Genomic DNA, 18,543 nt, shown 5'->3' with positions numbered 1-18,543 from the left:
CTAATTTACGTCATATTGACGTATCTATGTTAACATCAAATGCTATGATCTTATTTTTTCTACTAACGTGAACGGTAATTGAGAAAAACGAAGTAAAAAAAAAATCTCATTTTTTCAAAGAAACAGTATGATGATTCTAATTTAATTTAGTTTAGCGCAAACCATTCAAGAAAAACCACTTCTATTTGATTTAACATAAAAATGAATTAAAAATAACTTGCATTACAAAAATTAGAGAATTGCGATAAAATTAAATATTTATCTTAAAAATTGAAAAATAGTACGTTACTGCTACATTAAAATCCATCTAGTAAACCAGAAAAATGTATTTGTTGCCTCAACTTATTTCATCAGTACCGGATAAGCTGCTCTCTGTATTTAATTTACGGCATTTAATATTTTTTTCAAGTTGGGAAGCTTGTTATCGAAATAAAACGAATGAACATTTTTCTGGTAGCGGTTATAGTAAAATAAAATCGTTCATCTTTTCAATCGTTTCACACGCTTTCAATAATACACATTTACCATCAAATTTGGGTTTCTTTATTATTATTAAAAACTGTCTTTTGCTAACGACTGTTGTACTACTTGCTTTCTGAGAAATGTCTCAGACTGCAGTTTCAAAGTTACCTAGTTTTAAAGTTATTTACATAAAAAATAATTCATGTGTACGTTGCTGATTATTCTTTTCTCGTAGCTACTTAAGAGTTTTTCGGTTTATGTTTCACGACAAAATCACTCATTGTTAAAACCCGATCGGCACAAAAGCAAAAGGAAATTAAAATTAATGAAAATAACATTAAATATTTTAAAAATAAATTGTAAAACTGATTCGCACATTATGGAGTAACACGATAACACAGACAGAAATACTTTCTTTCACTGAACTGAATAAAGGTGTGAAGGATTACATTCGATGTTATTGTTATTAAACATCAATAACAAAGATTCAAAAAAGGTTTAACTGCTTATTATTAGCATGCTACGGCGGAAAACAAGTGATAGCTTACAGTACATATGATATATATAGATATACGTATAAAACAATAATTGAATTTGCACGAGGGAGTGAAATAATGATTCAGCCTAAACTACTGAGATATAATTTGTACTTGCTGAATTACTGAAAAAAAAAGTACCACACTTTTAGTTTGATATATAAAAATATATATATGTATATATCATTACATATGTGCATTTAAAAAATAATAATTGTACTAGTTTTACCTCAAGGAAGCGGTCTCGGGCCCGTCTTGTATGTTCTATTTACGGCTTACTTGTCAATTACGGCAGATACCACAGTTGCAACGTTTGCTGACGATACTGCAATTCTTGCTGTCCACAAAAATCCGACAACTGCGTCTCGTTTTATTCAAGATTATATCACTCTCCTCCAATCGTGGCTTACATGCTGGAAAATAAAAATAAACGAAACAAAATCAAAGCACGTCACGTTCACCCTTCGTATAGAAAAATGTCCTTCTGTTTCTTTCTTCAATATTCCGATTCCGAGATCTAAAGACTGTAAATATTTGGGTTTTCATCTTGATCGACGACTTATTTGGGCAAAACATATCACTTCTAAGCGGAAACAGTTGGATCTGAAGTTTAAACACATGTACTAGCTGAAAGGATATAGATCTCGGCTTTCAGCAGAAAGTAAATTACTGATATATAAATCCGTTTTGAAACTTATTTGGACTTACTGGCTTGAATTCTGGGGTACACCGTGCTACTCCAGTATTGACATATTTAAACGCTACCAAACAAAATCACTGTAGAAAATGCTCTACGTACCCTGATACATAAGTAATAGATCTAATGATCTTAAGTTGCGAATCGTTCGGCAGGAAATCTTTCTGGTCAGCTTACGGTATCAAAATCTTTTGGATCGGCACCCGAATTATTTGACGATCAATTTATTAGATAACATGATCAGTGATTTTTCAAGATTTCCAGAGAAACAATATTCTTGGTTTGCCTTATCGTTTCGATTAGGTGACTTTATGGTCTGGCCGTACGGAGTGTTTACTGGTTTAACTAGTTTTAAACAGATACAACATCTCGGAGGGAAAGTGATAAGGTCTTGGTTTCAAAAACAGTAAGTTTTTATACTGTTCTTAATTTATAAATTTAATGTACTTCAGACAAGGTATATTGTCGTAGATAATCTTATTTGGAGTATAGTTATAAAGATACAGTTTAAAAATTAAATTACTGTTCTTCAACCGATGAAAGCTGGATTTCCATTTATCAATCTAACTTTATTTCATCTTCCACCGTTTTGATTATTGTGTAGTAAAAGTCGTTTTTTTAGGATACTGGAGCAGAAACGTATGTACGAGTAACACACGTATAAAAACTTACACTAAAACACAAACGCACATGCAATCACATATAAATACGAGATAACATTTTTCTCATTTCTTTTTAAATTTTCTTTCATTTTTCGTTTGATATAAAGAGCAGTAACATTATATACGAATACCAACGCTATATATATATATAACTGAAGAAAATATCTCATGAACCGTATATAAGAAAGAGTGACTTTATTTTATATCTTCACATTTCATCCGCAGAATGTCTATCACTTTTATCACTTCAAACATTGGAGTAATGTACGGTTATACTTGTTTCTTTATCTCATAGTAAGTTAATGTTTTCTTTAAGAAAATGAAAAAGTAATGTAAAAAATAATGTATGTTACATAAAAACCGGGTGATGTAATTCAAAATTTTATCTTCAAAAAATTATTAAGAATAAAGATTTTGCAAAAAAAAACGCTAGTATTAGTTAAAAGATATTATTAAAATAAGTTCAAGGTTGACTATTTTTGCCTAAACCTTCCAATGAACTCAATTTTTTGCATTTCTCACAACTAAAAGAAGAGCTAGGATTTGTTGCTATAAAACAAAGATTATAATGTGTTATTCTTGGAAAAACGTCGGATATTTTCAAGAAGAAAAACATTTTCTTCTTTGATTATTTTGTACTCATAGTTAACATAATTAAAAAAAAATTAAACAGTTGTTATATTGGATTCATATTTTTTATTTTGTACTACCAACCAGTAGATTTTTAAGTAATATTTTGATACATTTCACGATGTCTTAATAAGCATAAATAATTCAACAGTTCAACAAATTAATCAAATAATTCAACGAACAAAAAATAACATTTACTTTTAATTAAGTCGAAAATTTATCTAGTAATTTTTTATCTACTTCATTTATTAATTTCTTTTAAGTATTTTGATCGAAATTTAAAAATAAAATTATGCAGTAGCCTATATATATATATATCTATATAATTAAAAATTGTTAATTCGCTAACATCTGTTGCACTATTTGTTTTCTTAGCAATATCTCTTACTGCAGTTTTAGGGTTATCTTGTTTTAAGGTTACATATGCATGGCTTATTTTTTTTTTTGGAGCTACTTAAGGATTTTCCGGTTTGTGTTTCACGACGGAATCACGCATTTTTAAAACCCGATTGGCATGAAAACACAAGGTAAATAATTAAAATGAATGAAAATCACACTGAATAAAACTACTATAAAAATGATTAACGTATTCGTAGAAAGATACATCTATTAAATGTTATTTTTAACGCAGTATAAAACGTCACTAGCAGAAATACGAAAACCAAGAAAATAAATTTATACATAATTCATGAAAATCAGAGCAGATTACTTTTGATACTTTTTTTTTTGAAAAAATGAAACTTAAAATCTTTTTTACAGAATCTTGTAAATTTCTTTCCAATCAAAAAATTAAACGCAAAAACTCTAATTCGATAAGAAACAATTGCGTTTAATCAATGATGAAGGTATAATGGTTACTTGAAAAAAAAAAAAAATGGAAATAAATATACTCTGAAATTATTAAATTTTTTTTTAGTTTGATCTAAAAATAATATTTTATTTAATTTTTACCAATTTATCTTGAAATTTTATCTTCAAATCTGCTAGACTAATTCTTAAATAAATATAAAAACTATTATAATTTTCTTTTTAATAAGTTTAGCTTTCTATAATAATTATTCCAGTGAAGAATTCGTTAACATTTGATGAATGAAAAACTAATTTTTTTATGCCGGACATTAATTTTTAATACAAAATTCACGCAAAATTATTTTAAAAAATATAGTTTTCTTTATAATATTTTCCAATTATAAGAGGTCAAAAAACTGAAAATTAATTGATGAATTACTACTAATGGATTAATTTAATAATATAATATCATAATAGTAATTAATTCAAAGATTATATTGGACAAGACAAGGTATTTATTATAACAATATCCTGCAGAAGAAACGAGTGGAGGAGATCTACTTAATAAAGTTTTACCTTCATTAATCCTGAAAGTCAAGTAACTCTGACCAAACTAATAATTAAATTATTCCCTAATAAGTAGCAGATCACAGGAAATTATAACCAATTATCAATAAAAGTACGACGGTTAGCATTAAAACTGTAATCTTTATAATTTTATTAATTAAAAGTTTAAAAAACAAAAAAAAAATAAAATAAAAACAAAAATAAAGGAATCAACCTAAAAACAAAAGGAAAATTTTTACGATATATATATATATATTTATATCGATATATATATCGATATTCTTTGAAAAGTCCAAGCTAACATTAAAATTAAAAAAAAAAATCAAATATATTTTTAGAGTTTTAAAGGATTTTTACATAATACTAATTTGGAAGAGGTACATATAAGTGCAATATTTAATATTTTTTTTGTATTCTATATTTGCTTCCGACCTCTTAACATTTTTAATAATAAAATTTTTAGATAAAAGTTTGAAGTTACACAGAGACCTGTGGCAGAAGGGTAGATAATTGAAATCTGTCATTCATCCGGAGGTAACAAATGCCACTCACACTTTTCATACGCGTAAAATTTCTATATTACATCCTTTTTTAGTTCATTCCATTCGGAAGGAAATTGTAGCTTAAAAATTCTGTCAAATCTCATTTGTTAAACCGAGTAAAATAAAAAATGATAAAAAAAACAAAAAAGAAAAATTGAAGGGTTAATTTTGAAAAAAAAAATAGTTATAATCATTCACAATGCAGTTTTATAACGTAGGATCACCAAATTAATTAATTTATGGGTACAAGTAACTTCTTTCTAACCAATTTTCCTTTACCTAAGATTTATTTTGCTTAATCTTTATTAGGTAAATTTTATTTTCTGTGCGATTACCTTTCAATGTATAATTTAATTAAAATAAGTAATAAACAAATACTGTTGACCACATCAAAACAACCAATAAATATTATTTATTACCATCCACTATTTTTTCTTACCCTTGATTTTTTCTTCCTAATACTTTACGGACAAGTTTTTGTTAGGTATCAATTGGACACGTATTATAAGGACTTACTGCCTCCTTGATAATTTTATGGTATGATGGACTCTTGATTTTTGATGCTACAGAACTTACTGGTGGGGCTACAGAACTTATGAGCCCAGCCCATAATTCTTCCTAATAAAATATAACAAACGATAAAGGATAAAAGTGTTATAACTTAAAATTCTTTAGTTATAATTGTAACAATTTAGATCAAATAAGAAAAATAATTCAAATCCAGTAAAATAAACAAAAATGAACAATTCAGACCCAATAAAGTAAAGTACAAAAATATAAACGATTTATTATTATATTTAGTATAAGATAACATATCATATAAAAATTAAACTACTAACGATAGGCAGCCAATCAAAATTATTAATTAAACAGTCTATATTATGAATTATATAGTATGATTATGTTGTGATAATGGGTGAACAGTGAGTGGTCTAGTAATTTAACTCGTCATCACAATATCAGTTTATTTTCCAAGTCGTTTTAAATACAGTTGCTTTTATGTGGATTTGAATGCTGGACTGCGGATACCGGTGTGTATTAGTGTTGGGTTTCAATTAATCACACGTGTCAAGACTGGTAGACCCGAGTATGTCCAGACTACATGTTTACCGGTACATTTACACTTACATTGCACTACATCTGAAGCTACGTTAGACCAATCTGATAGCACACACACACACACACACACACACACACACACACACACACACACACACACACACACACACACACACACACACACACACACACACACACACACACACACACACACACACGCGAGAGAGAGAGATTGAGAGAGAGAGAGAGCGAGAGAGAGAGAGAGCGAGAGAGAGAGAGAGAGTGAGAGAGAGAGAGAAACTGGTCGCAGATATATATAATGGGTAAACAATCAATTTATATGAACTAATAAGTACTAGTGAACTATAACTTAAAGGCATATTTATGATTTGTAAAATTTATTAATCATTTATGTATGTTTTCTTTTTCATAAACGTATAAAATTAAATCAGTACAAGACGGGGATGATATTTATTGTTATTAAATAAACACAGATAATAAATTTTATCTTTAAGAAGCAAATAAGAAATTGTTTGCGGTAAATAAAGAACAGAAACTGTTTAAGATAGCTCAAAACGTTTATTATTTCACGTTAAACTTACTTTACTGAAGCTTCACCACATTTTATACTACAAAAAATGTAACTCTTCACCAATAATAAAATCTAATATAATTATTACCCTTTCAATCTTCCTTTTACTTTCCTGGCATCATAGCTCTAGAGCTAAGCTGCGAGAAATCAGTCAATCAGTCAAAAAATGGGTTATGGGTTTTTTTTGTTTTTCGATGTTTCATTACCCAGGGACCCCCAAAAACACAAAAAAACGTGGGGATAATGTCTTACATGTGACTTGGTGTGTTTAAAGCTTAATTAATAACTTTTGGTTAGATAAACTGATTTTGATGAAATTTTATACAGACTCATGTATATGAGACAGACAATCTATTAGTAAAATCTTGGGGTCAATATCTAAGTGACTCAAAAAGGAGCCGATTAAAGTTTAAAAGTATTTTTTTTTAATTTTAATATGTTTTTTTTTTGGTTTATTTTCATCTATCATTATTTTTCATACATTATTGTTTTTTGATTAAGAATAAATAACCAATACCACAAAATTATTACAACTTTATTGTCAGATATTTTCTCGTTAAATCTAGGATAAATAATAAGAATAAGTAATACGGGTAAGTAATAGAATAGTCTGATTACTGTTTATCTAAATAACACTATTCTGATAACATAAAATCTTACGTGTCAGTAGACAAATTACATGACTGTTTTGTATAATATAACATTATCCCGATAGAATTATCCTGTGTAAAAGTATTAACAGCCTGAGTTAAACATTAGAATATAGAAATTTATAATCTTTATTCGAAACTATTCAATTTTAATTAAAATGTTTAATAGTTACGTGCTCAGTGGAATATCCGTGTACTTAAAGTATATCAGTGCTATAAAAAATAATTTAAACGAATTACACCCCTCATTATTAGATATTCAATGATTTTCTTAGATATAAATCGATTAGTTATTAGATATACCAGCGAATTATAAAGTATTTTATATTTTTATGTGTGTTAGATAGAGTATGGGTTAATTATTAAGACCAGTGTAAACATTCAAATTTTACTGATTTCTGAAGAACACAATTTTTTTCTGATAGAATTTTATACTTGGTAAAAGAAGTGTTTAATATTTCACTGCAGTAAGAGGGAAGTTATATCGCTCGATCATTTTTTTTAATGTTAAATAATATGGTAGATTTTTGGGAATTATTCCAGAAAATTTAATATTATTCATCGTTTCACTGACTAAGAGTTCATTATTATTATTATTCAGAGTACAGCAAATTAATCGGTTATATATGAAGAAGGATGTTTATAACAATGGGCAAGTTTATATCGTTAAGCTCTCAGTAGAGCTTACCAAGATTTTTTTTTTTTTAACTTCTTTCAATATATTTTTGTAACTATAAATTTTTGTTAGTAAATATTAAAATTATTTTTAAAATAATTTTAATGATGTTTTTAATTAACTCATTATTTTATGAGGTATTTATTTATTTAATAATAATAATAATAATTACATCGAGAAATTTACATTGATTCTCAGGTTAAATAACCATGAAATGGAGACACCTATATGCATGTGTAAATAAAAAAGTAAATAAATACGCTTGTTTATTAAATAATATTGTACAAAAATAAACCTGAAATAATAATAATAATAGTAAAATTCTTACCAAAAAATTATTCGGCTAAAATTCATAAATTATTTTTAAATTATCAAGGCTCATAGAACATTTAATTACACTAGGATAGATTTCAATTTATTTATTGAAATCCACTCTATCGATAGCCGAAACAAAATATCGCTGTGAGCTAATCAAGGACTTATATTACGTCAGAACATTGTCAACATATGCGTGAGCGTAACATTACGTTAAAGCGAGAGAGGAATTTATTGAAAGTTTTCAGGACTGGTCATTAGTAAGAAAGTTCGATTTTTTTGAAATTTCATTTAGATTGTAGCCTTATGAAGTTATTAATTCTTACAACAGTACAAAGGTTACAAACAAACTATTCTTATTAAACTATATAGTTAATAGTTTTATTTTATTTAGAAATTATTGTTACTTTAAAAATAAATTTAGAATACAGTACTACTAAAACTGTTTTAGTACTACCATAGTAAACTACCAGGTTTAAATATTAATTTTATAAATTTTCTTTAAAATTACCGAATAAAAAGATTTAATACTCGTATAAAAGATTTTATAATACTTTTCCACTTTCATATATTATATTAAATGTGGTAATAGATAAGTTTTCACTTATACTTAGCTTCTGCACTAGTGATACAATCAGTTTCTACTGTAATAATTTAACTTTAAATTAATGATTTTCTTATCTTTTTGCTAACAAAAACTTCAATTTTTCTTCATACTTTAACATACCAGAGCAGATATGCTTAGGATCAGAAAACACAAGATTTAAATTCATAAACGGATTATTAGTACTCAGACGATAAGCTATCAGTTTTGTAAGTTATTGAGACCTGATCAGATACTAAACCATTCTGAGAAACACACTACGAAAAAGATACTAAAATTGTCAAATAGATTTATTTTTTGCACGCATTTTTTCCCAGCATAAGATATTTTACAGGTTGACTGCCATAAGTCATCAAATAATGTCTCAATTCATCCATTATTGCTATGAGACATCATCTCAGTTTCGCAATCCAATAATGCTATGAAATATCAAATGATATCTTCAATCTAATGTCACACTTAAGACGCAATATCATTGTTTACATTTAATTTTTTTGTACCAAATTACATATAATTTTAAAGATAAAATTCTGTATATTATTGTTGTATGTATTACAGATGTTTTTCTTTAAATTTGAAATTAAAGAATGTTTATTTTTGAAAATCACCAAATAAAACAAAATAAATATAATTAAAAAGTGTATTAATAAAATGTGAATTACTTTTAGTTGTTTACAAACGAAGTTTAGTTATATTTTAATACCAAGTACTATTAAAAATATTATATTCAAAATTTACTTTAAAAATCTCAATTTAAAGCATAATTATCAGCAAAATGTGATTTTATTACAGAAGAGAGTGACTTTTAGTAATTTATGTTAAAAAAAGTATAGCAATTAATAAAAATAGTATACAAACAACTCTGGAGTTGTAGAACTAAAAATAAATACCATCAGTTGTTAGTAAGTAAAAGATATTATAATTCAATTAAAATATGTTAAACATTCTGAAACATCAATTGGTGTCTCGCTATCCACTGTTGGTATGAGATAAAAATTAATGTTTCAACTTTATTTTTAAAGATTTCAAAAAGTAAAGGTGCAAAGTGAAATTAGTATCAAAAATTATTAATAGGATAACAACACCTCCATTGAAACTGAAAAAAAAAAAATGGCAGCACTGGTGGATATTTTTAGTAAAATAAGTATAGCAGCCTTGTAAATGTTACATTTTTCACTGTAGCAGTCAACCTAAGTCTTCTACAGCATTTAACTACGATAGTAATGCTACAGCTTACAATAGTTGTAATAATACACGAGAATCTAACCCAGTTAGGTTCTGTAGATTATTAGGAAATCCAGTTATTTCTATTTGATTTACGGTATACTGGTATTTAGTTTGACTTACATAAATAGGTAGCATCACAAACTAACAAATTAATTTTAAAATATTGTATATAAAGATCTACTTACAAACAATTTTTTTTAGAAATATATATCCGAATACTTTCGGAGCCGTTAGTCCATCATCAGGGATTTCCCATAAGATGATAATTTAAATTCAAATGTATAATCATATTTAAACTAAAAACTGTTGCGTTCTCAATAGTCGGTTGTCAAGAAATAAAATTAATTTGTACGTCAATAAGACTGTAACGTCATATCCGTAAGATGTTTAAGATTATTATAGATAATATTACCATTATACTATTATAGATTTAGATAATATTTATAATTATTTAGATAATTAGATATTATTATTATTACACTACTACAGATAATAGTCGTAAGCATTTTACGGACATGACGTTACAGTCTTATTGACGTAGAAATTAATTTTATTTCTTGACGACCGACTATTGTGAACGCAACAATTTTTATTTTAAATATGATTATAGAGAGTGATTCAAATAAACGGGAAATTTAAAAAATTAAATAACGTTAATGAAAAATTTTTTTTAGAAAATGAATTTTATTTTATGTAATTGTACAAATGTTGCCATTTTAGGATACATACATTTTAGTTTATTTTTTAAAGATGACATCTTGCAGGTGACCTCCTCTTATACGTAAACACTCATGAAGTCTCTTCGTTTTGTTCATGGTTTGACGTAACATCTCAACTGGAATTTCCGCAATTGCTTCTCGGATCTTTGCCTTCAGTTCTTCCGTTGTAGCAGGTCTACTGTGGAACACTTTGCTTTTAAGGTGACCCGACAAAAAGTAATCGCAAGCTGAGAGATCAGGCGATCTGGGAGGCCATCTAATGTCACCATTTCGTGACACGTTGTCCAAACAATCGGCGTACAGCTGCCATCGATATTCGTACAGTATGTGACGTTGCTCCGTCTTGTTGAAACCAGGCTGTGTTAAGAATCGGTGGAAATCTCTTTTGTTGTTCCACAACAAAGGTTTCAAGCACGGCTACGTAACGAGCCGACGTCACTGTAATCGCAAGACTGTTGTCATCCTCAAAAAAATAAGGGCCTATAACACCGTAAGATGACATAGCACGCCACACGGTCACTTTCTGGCTGTGGAACGGACGCTGGTGTAGCTGCGTAGGATTTTATTGTGCTCAGTATCTGAAATTTTGCTTGTTAAAAACTCCACTGAGGTGGAAATGCGCTTCGTCTGACATCCGCAGTTCGTGAACAAACTCTTCGTTATCATTTATCTTCTGAAGCATTACATTATAGAATTGTGCTCGCACAACTGCATCGTTCGGTTTCAGTTCCTGAACGATCTGCAACTTGTACGGATGGAATTGCAAGTCCTTCACTAACAATCTTCGAACACTCGAACTATGCAATTGTAAAGATGCTGAGAGATTTATCGATGTGGACTTCGTGTGACAGTATCTTGAACATTCTGTGGTGTACGGACGGTTCGCTCATGGCCTGGAGGTTTCTTTTTCATTGCCAAACCAGTTTCCACAAAATTAGATATCCATGTTTTAACTGCATTTGCTGATGGAACACGATCCTGCCGTCCCAGATTAAAATGACGGCGAAATTCTCTACGCGCTCCCTCCACACTGTCATTGTTTTTGTAAAACGCTTTGATAGCAAATGCATGTTGCGCACCACTCCAAGGATCCATGATAACTAAATGGCAGGTTAAGTTAGAGAGGCTGGCCCCACTTATCAAGTGGTACCAATCGACCACGGCTACCAACACAACTTTTTAAATTTCCCGTTTCTTTGAATCACTCTGTACATTTGAATTTTAATTAACATCTTATGAGAAATCCCTGATGATGGAATAACGGCTCTGAAAGTACTCGGATAAAACTGTTGATAATTGGAACTTCAATTTATACAATTTTATTAATCAAATGCTTAGTTTAATTTTTAAATATATTTAATTTGTTCTGAATAACTGAAAAATTCTCGGTTGAAAAAATATTTTCAAATCAAATATTCTAGACTCTAGGTTATGTTTAATCAGTTCTATGAGGTTTCATCTATTTATGATTAATTATTATATTTTTTATGATTACATCAGAATATGAAGTCAGTTTTTTAGTGATTCTGTTTAGGAAACATGACTTATTCATCAATTTACTTTTACAGACCCATTCTTTCGTCGTACAAAGAAACAGTCATTAATTTGTTTTTAAATTAATTCAAGTAAATATAATTTAGTGGAGGTAAAACATTTGAATATAACAGTCAACTTCAATGTATTTTCCTGTTATGAAAAGATAAAATGCTTTCTTTGAAAAGAAAAACGTAACAACATTCTTAAGTATTTTTCTCGAACAATAATATTTGTCGTTTAGAGAGTTTGAAGCGTATGGTAAATAAAAGAAATAAATTTAAAAATAAAAAGATTTTAATTTTATACTGAAAGTAAGTACGGAAATTCAAAAATAAAAGAAAACAAATATTAAATATGTATTTTACCTTGCGTTAATAAGTAAAATACATAATTGTGCAAAATCTATTACTGAACCTGAATTACATATTCCAGTGGATATATATTAATGCAAGTATAAGAGTTTGTTTACACCTAATTTTATTACAGAATCCTATGCAAAAATATAACCGCATTGCAAAAGCTATTATCTTCTGTAGGTCTACGTCGTTAATTTCACACAATTCTTGTCTAGTTATATTTATATCAATTCCAAAAGTCTCTCTAATATGTCCTTTATCTTTTTAAATATTCAGATAATACTTATTTTCGTCAGTACTTCAACAATTGCCTATTAATTTTTTATAGTAGTAGTATGGGAATTTTACGAATGGTTATTAACAGAAATGTTTAATTTATTTCAAACACTGAATGCGGCTAAATAATCACCCATATTTTCAGCATTGTATAGAAAACGTAAAATGCTATATAGAACTCTATTTTGTTAAAAGAAAATGTTTAAAATACAGTTTTTACGTGATTTTAAAAATTACAGACAACTGAAACTAAATTCTGAAGGTTTTCATCACTCGAGTAGTCATTTGCGACGATATTTTTTTTTTAATTTCTTGGCAAATAGCAACTTTTAGATTATCAAAATTTCTTGATCAGTGTTTGAAAACTTTGGATTTCAGGTAGTCCTAAAGATACAAAATCACATGGAATGAGATCTTAAGAATTTGCAGGCTACCTGACGTCTTCGTATAACAAGATTAAGTGTTTTGTAAGCATTTATAGATCAACAGATGTTTTAAGAGAAATGTTTCCAAAACACTTAATCTCATACGGAGACGTCAGGTAGCCTGCAACTTCGGTAGATCTCGTTCTTGTGACTTTTCTTTTTGATGTCGTCAAACACCGACCAAGAACTATTGATGATCTTAATCGTAACTAAAACTGCAAAGGCACACACTACTGATATTGAAAACTGTAATTCCTTCCCACAACATTTGTGTCCGTGTTGTAATAAACAAAAATCTGGGAGGTTATTTTGCCGAATCTGTTATAAGTATATTGAAAAATAAAACTAACGAGTGGCTAGGCTTTACAATAAGAAACACTACTACATTCGAAATTTTATAATAAGCGTTTAAAACACTTAATATTCTTGAAAATGTGAGTTGTTTTTAATCCTTTAGACATTAATTCTACGAGGTTTATAAAACTGGTTTAAACTAAATTCTTCACTTAATTGAAGAAAGACTAATCCCGCCTGAGGTCTAATTCTGAGTAGTGGGTGCAAATATGACATAGCGAGTAATGTCATCCGACTCAGCTCATATGAATTGTAACATATGTCAATCCCTTATTACGACTGAATATTAAATTATAGATTGAACCTCGAAATAAATATTTTACCGATAGAAGATAGAAATATCCATGAAACTGACGAATCACGTACGGTAGAAGGCGGGTTCAAACGCGTCAGAGACTATTTTTCATGAAATGGGACGCTTCAGACTCTTAAAAATATATTTATTTACCCTTGTAAAAGCATGGAAATAATCTTGGAATATGAACCTTTTAATTTTTTTTTCCGGAATTTTTATCTTAAGATTACGAGAAACGTTTTATTTGTAGTCTTTTTGACGAATAGGAATGCTAAATTATTAATTCTCTTTCTTAAGATTTTAAATAATTATGTAGATTAAATGTACTTTCTGTTTCAATTAAGTATTTATGTAAATCTTCAATTATATGACTGCTATTTCAAATATTTATACTCTTCATTTTTTGTTTCAACTTAAAGATTTACTACATTTCTATTTATGAAATATCACAAGAATAAATTTATAAAAATTGTCTTTATTAAGATAATAATTACTATTATCTTTTTTGCTAACATCACTATAGTTTCGATGTTAAGTATTGTTTATTTTTTTAGATTCATTCTTTTATTATATATTGATGCGTTCTGAAACCACTCCTTTGTCAAAACGTTTTAGATTTACTAAAATGTTCATTCTTCTTTCTTTAACACATATATGAATTAATTTCATTGATCCTTACATTTTCATTGGGGTATTTCCTTCTTTTATTAAGTAAGTTGCACAATTAGAATCTTTTTTTTTATTTTCAAAAGGTCTCATCTGTTTATTATATTTTTATTTTAATTTTCTTCCCGTTTATTCAATGTGTGCTGTATTGTATTTACATTTAGGTAGATTTCATAAGAAACCTATAGTAATGAGTAAATAGTATGTCGGAAGTTTTCAGAAGTCGATATCGACTTTTGAAAAATTTCGACATATCTTCGCATTTTACAAACCCCAGCCCCCAAAACCACTGTTAGTTCAAAAGTTTTTTTATATATATATTTAACTTTTTTGTGGACACGATAACTGCCGTAATTATGAACCAATCACTTTCAAATTGATACTTAAAATATAAGGACCTAGAATTTCGATCGAATTCGTTAATGGGCAAAAGCGGACTATGGATGAGGAAATGGGGAAGCTTTTTCGGAAAAAAAATATTGCTATAACTTTCTTATTAAGAAAAATATCTAATTCGTTCAAAGTTCCTACTATTGTTTGGATAAAGGTCTGAAACGTATGTAAGTAAAGTTTCTTTATATCAACAACTATTGATTCAGGGGGTGAAAAAGATGGGGAAAAGACAAAAAAAAAATCATACCTCCCTTAAGAGACACAGTATTGAATCGGTTTATAGTGGTCATTAGTCCTCTAAACATTACCTAAAACTTTTGTCTGAAACAACTTTTGATATGACTAACCCTTAGGGCAAGGGATGACCAAAGTTGTAAGAAGATGGGGCTTGTCGTATGCTAAAAATGTGAAACTTATTTCACATGTAACCATTGTCGTATTGATAAATTTGAAGTTTTTTTTAGGAAATCTTTTTTATCCCCTACTTAGCACTGGTGATATCTACCTCCGCCTTCCGTCGTGCCGAAAGGGATTTTTTACTTTGTTTATACCACTACTATCGTTATATTTTTTCTTCTATGTTACTGTTAAAAATCCTTTTTAGTGTAATTTTGTAGTTATAGCCAATTTTATATTATATTTACTAAATAAATGTTTAATTGGATAAATTTCCAATGTTATATGTTATTCAACTCCGTTTAAAGGTTTCTTGAAATTCAGAAATCTTTAAATTAAAAATTAACAATAAAACGATCATATATGATCAGATCAACAGTCAATTGGATGTCATTTTCAAGAAAACCAATTTATTGAAAATAGGAAATCATTAAATGAAATTGCAAGATAAGTATAACCATTATTAATACATAAAAATGAAGAAAGCCAGAAAAGGCATGACATCAAATATACTGAGGGCGTTCACTAACGCTATATAAAGAATAAAAAATTTAAAAGTACCAGTACAATAAGTTTTGACAAAGGAGTGGTTCCTGAAATGCGTTCATATAATAAAAGAATGAAGCTATGAAAGGTAAACAGTACACAACATAGAAAAGAAGTTGTTCACTAAATATTTGGATTTTTTTTTTCAACAAAATCTCTGTCTTCAGGCAAGCCTAAACGTATATGGTTTCAACTTACATTTTATAAAGATCGAACGTATTCAGGTTGGGCTTTGTTTATAGTAGCTAGTATTCAGTAAATCTAATTTTTCCTGTTAATTTACTTTCATTGCGAATTATTTCTCGTTTTGTTTTTCTTGCATAAAAAATTCGGTGTATCTTATTTTATTTTCTTTGATTTATTGTTTTGTTTTTGTTTTACATAACTGATCGGTTATTTTTAGGTATTTTTATATAATTTTAATATATTAATGGTTTATGATAACTATCAAGTGTATGGTTCATAATTGCTTCTATACGCATCCGGAAGCAATTCTGGGTAAAGTTTTATTCACTTTCACGTTTTATATATCAATTGAAAACAAAATATACTTACTTACTTTGCAGTAATGGAGAATAATTATCTATGTTTCTTATAAATATTTGTTTATCAGTTACGGAGAAACATAAGCCTTTTCGTCTTAAGCCTTTTATACGGATATCCCGGGTTCGAATCTCGATCAGACATAGCATTTTTCATACGCTACAGCAATTACCATTTCAAATTCCCACGACACAAGCTTCGAGCTTATGAGGTGAATTAATCATAAAAAACACATATGCTACTATTGTTGTGATAGGAAAAAAGCTATTTTTAATTTTAATATTGGCTTAGGTTTACACTAAAAAACACGGTGAGGAAAAAAAATGATTAACAGTCACTAAATTTAAAACCACTTCTTGTATTTAACTTATTTACTTTTTTTTTAATGGATTAAATACTCAAATTCGCCGATTTTAAAGTCCTTGAATAATGGGTTCCATTTATAAATTATTGCGTAAAACATCAATTGAATATTTATACAAGATTTTGAATGAATAATGTAAAGGTGACATTTAAATTTTAAATTGAACTTTTTTACGCATGTAAATTAGTTTATTAATAATGAACGACAATTGGTTTTGGTACGGAAGGGTAACAGCTGTCCTTGTTTACGCTGATCAAGCATTGAATTTAGTTGCTTAGAGTAAAATCAAAAGAAATATAATTACCATTTTTTAAAAAAATACTCTAATACTAAAATACTAAAATACTTCTGTACTCTTCAAATAATTTATAATGTACTAGTGAATTAATAAAACAAAAAAATAATTTTGGGAAAGTAATACATCCCGAATTTATTTTAATATTTTTGCGGTTAGAGTTTTAATATAAACAAATATTTGTCTCTACTTGATCCGAAATAATACCTTATTCATTTCAAAATATAAATACAAACATGAAAAATAATAACTTCTCTACTATAACCCAGAAATATCTGAAATAAAAACATTTGGGTTACCAATAAACAAACATTGTGTGAATTCTAATATGAGATTGCGTATAGAAGTATAAAATCGACGACAAAATAACTGGCCTAGAGGCACATCGAAATCTCTTTTGAATTCACTAAACTTAAATAACACAATTACTATTCAAACAAAATGAATTTCATCGACATTAATTTATTAATTTTTTTATGCAACTTCAAAAATTTGATACAGAACAATCACTGAGCGGCTACAGAAAGCTAATGAGTTGCTTACTAATACTTCGTAAAAAGACTTTAAAAAAACCAAATTAAAAACAAATATAAAATATAACATTTTAAATTTGTATCCGTTTCCTATTATAAATTTAAAGATTAATCATGCATGATTTTCTGCGATGATCTTTGTCCATAACTATATTTTATAATACGGTTTTTAAATTACTAAAAATCATTTTTTTTGTTATAAAATCATCTTTAAGTTGTTTTATGGAACGAATGAAACAAATGACGATCTACACGATAAAGAAATCTTCAGAGAATAATTTCAAAGATTTTAGTTAGTATTTAAAACGTATATATATATATTTTAGACACGCTCGGTCTAGACAGAGGGTCAAAGTAGCAATTAAGTGTTTAGTAGGTTAGATTGAGGTTAGATAGCTAGCTAACCCCAAATGTTCATTATTTACGCCCTGGCGGGGCATTTGAAATATTAATAAATACTCTCCAGCCCAAAACCCGGATTAGTCACAAATATACCGTTCCTCAGCATTCATAATATAACTCATATATAGAAAATAAGTCACACGAAAATTATTCAACAAAAAATGTCGCGCGCACAGATGACTATCTCGGTTTCTATACCATGGTAAAGGATCTGGAACCATAGTAATAGAAAAAATAACAATTTCTTAAAAAATAAAAACTTAGCGGCTGATAGTATTTTTAACAACTTGAGCATCTCTAGGAATCATCACTTTAATAAAAGCTGCTTATCTACTTGCATGTATTTATACGTTCGCACAGTTAATTTAAAATACAGAAAAGCTAAATAAGTGTTTCTTTGAATTAACTCCATTACATTAACATTTACCGGTTAAAG

The 18,543-nt window shown here is 28.2% G+C and overlaps 1 long non-coding RNA gene across 1 annotated transcript in view; it reads right to left on the bottom strand.

Moving 5' to 3' along the window:
• LOC142327725 (uncharacterized) overlaps positions 1-18,543 on the bottom strand; it is a 499,223-nt gene that overhangs the window by 252,329 nt on the left and 228,351 nt on the right. The window contains exon 2 of the long non-coding RNA XR_012757074.1: positions 1,228-1,411. This is a non-coding gene — a long non-coding RNA (uncharacterized LOC142327725). The remainder of the gene's footprint in view (positions 1-1,227; positions 1,412-18,543) is intronic.

The sequence above is a fragment of the Lycorma delicatula genome, chromosome 7, assembly GCF_047948215.1.
Source record: "Lycorma delicatula isolate Av1 chromosome 7, ASM4794821v1, whole genome shotgun sequence".
Lineage (NCBI taxonomy): Eukaryota > Metazoa > Arthropoda > Insecta > Hemiptera > Fulgoridae > Lycorma > Lycorma delicatula.
The sequence above is the reverse complement of the archived record's forward strand: the minus strand, read 5'-3'. Positions and strand labels throughout refer to the sequence as shown.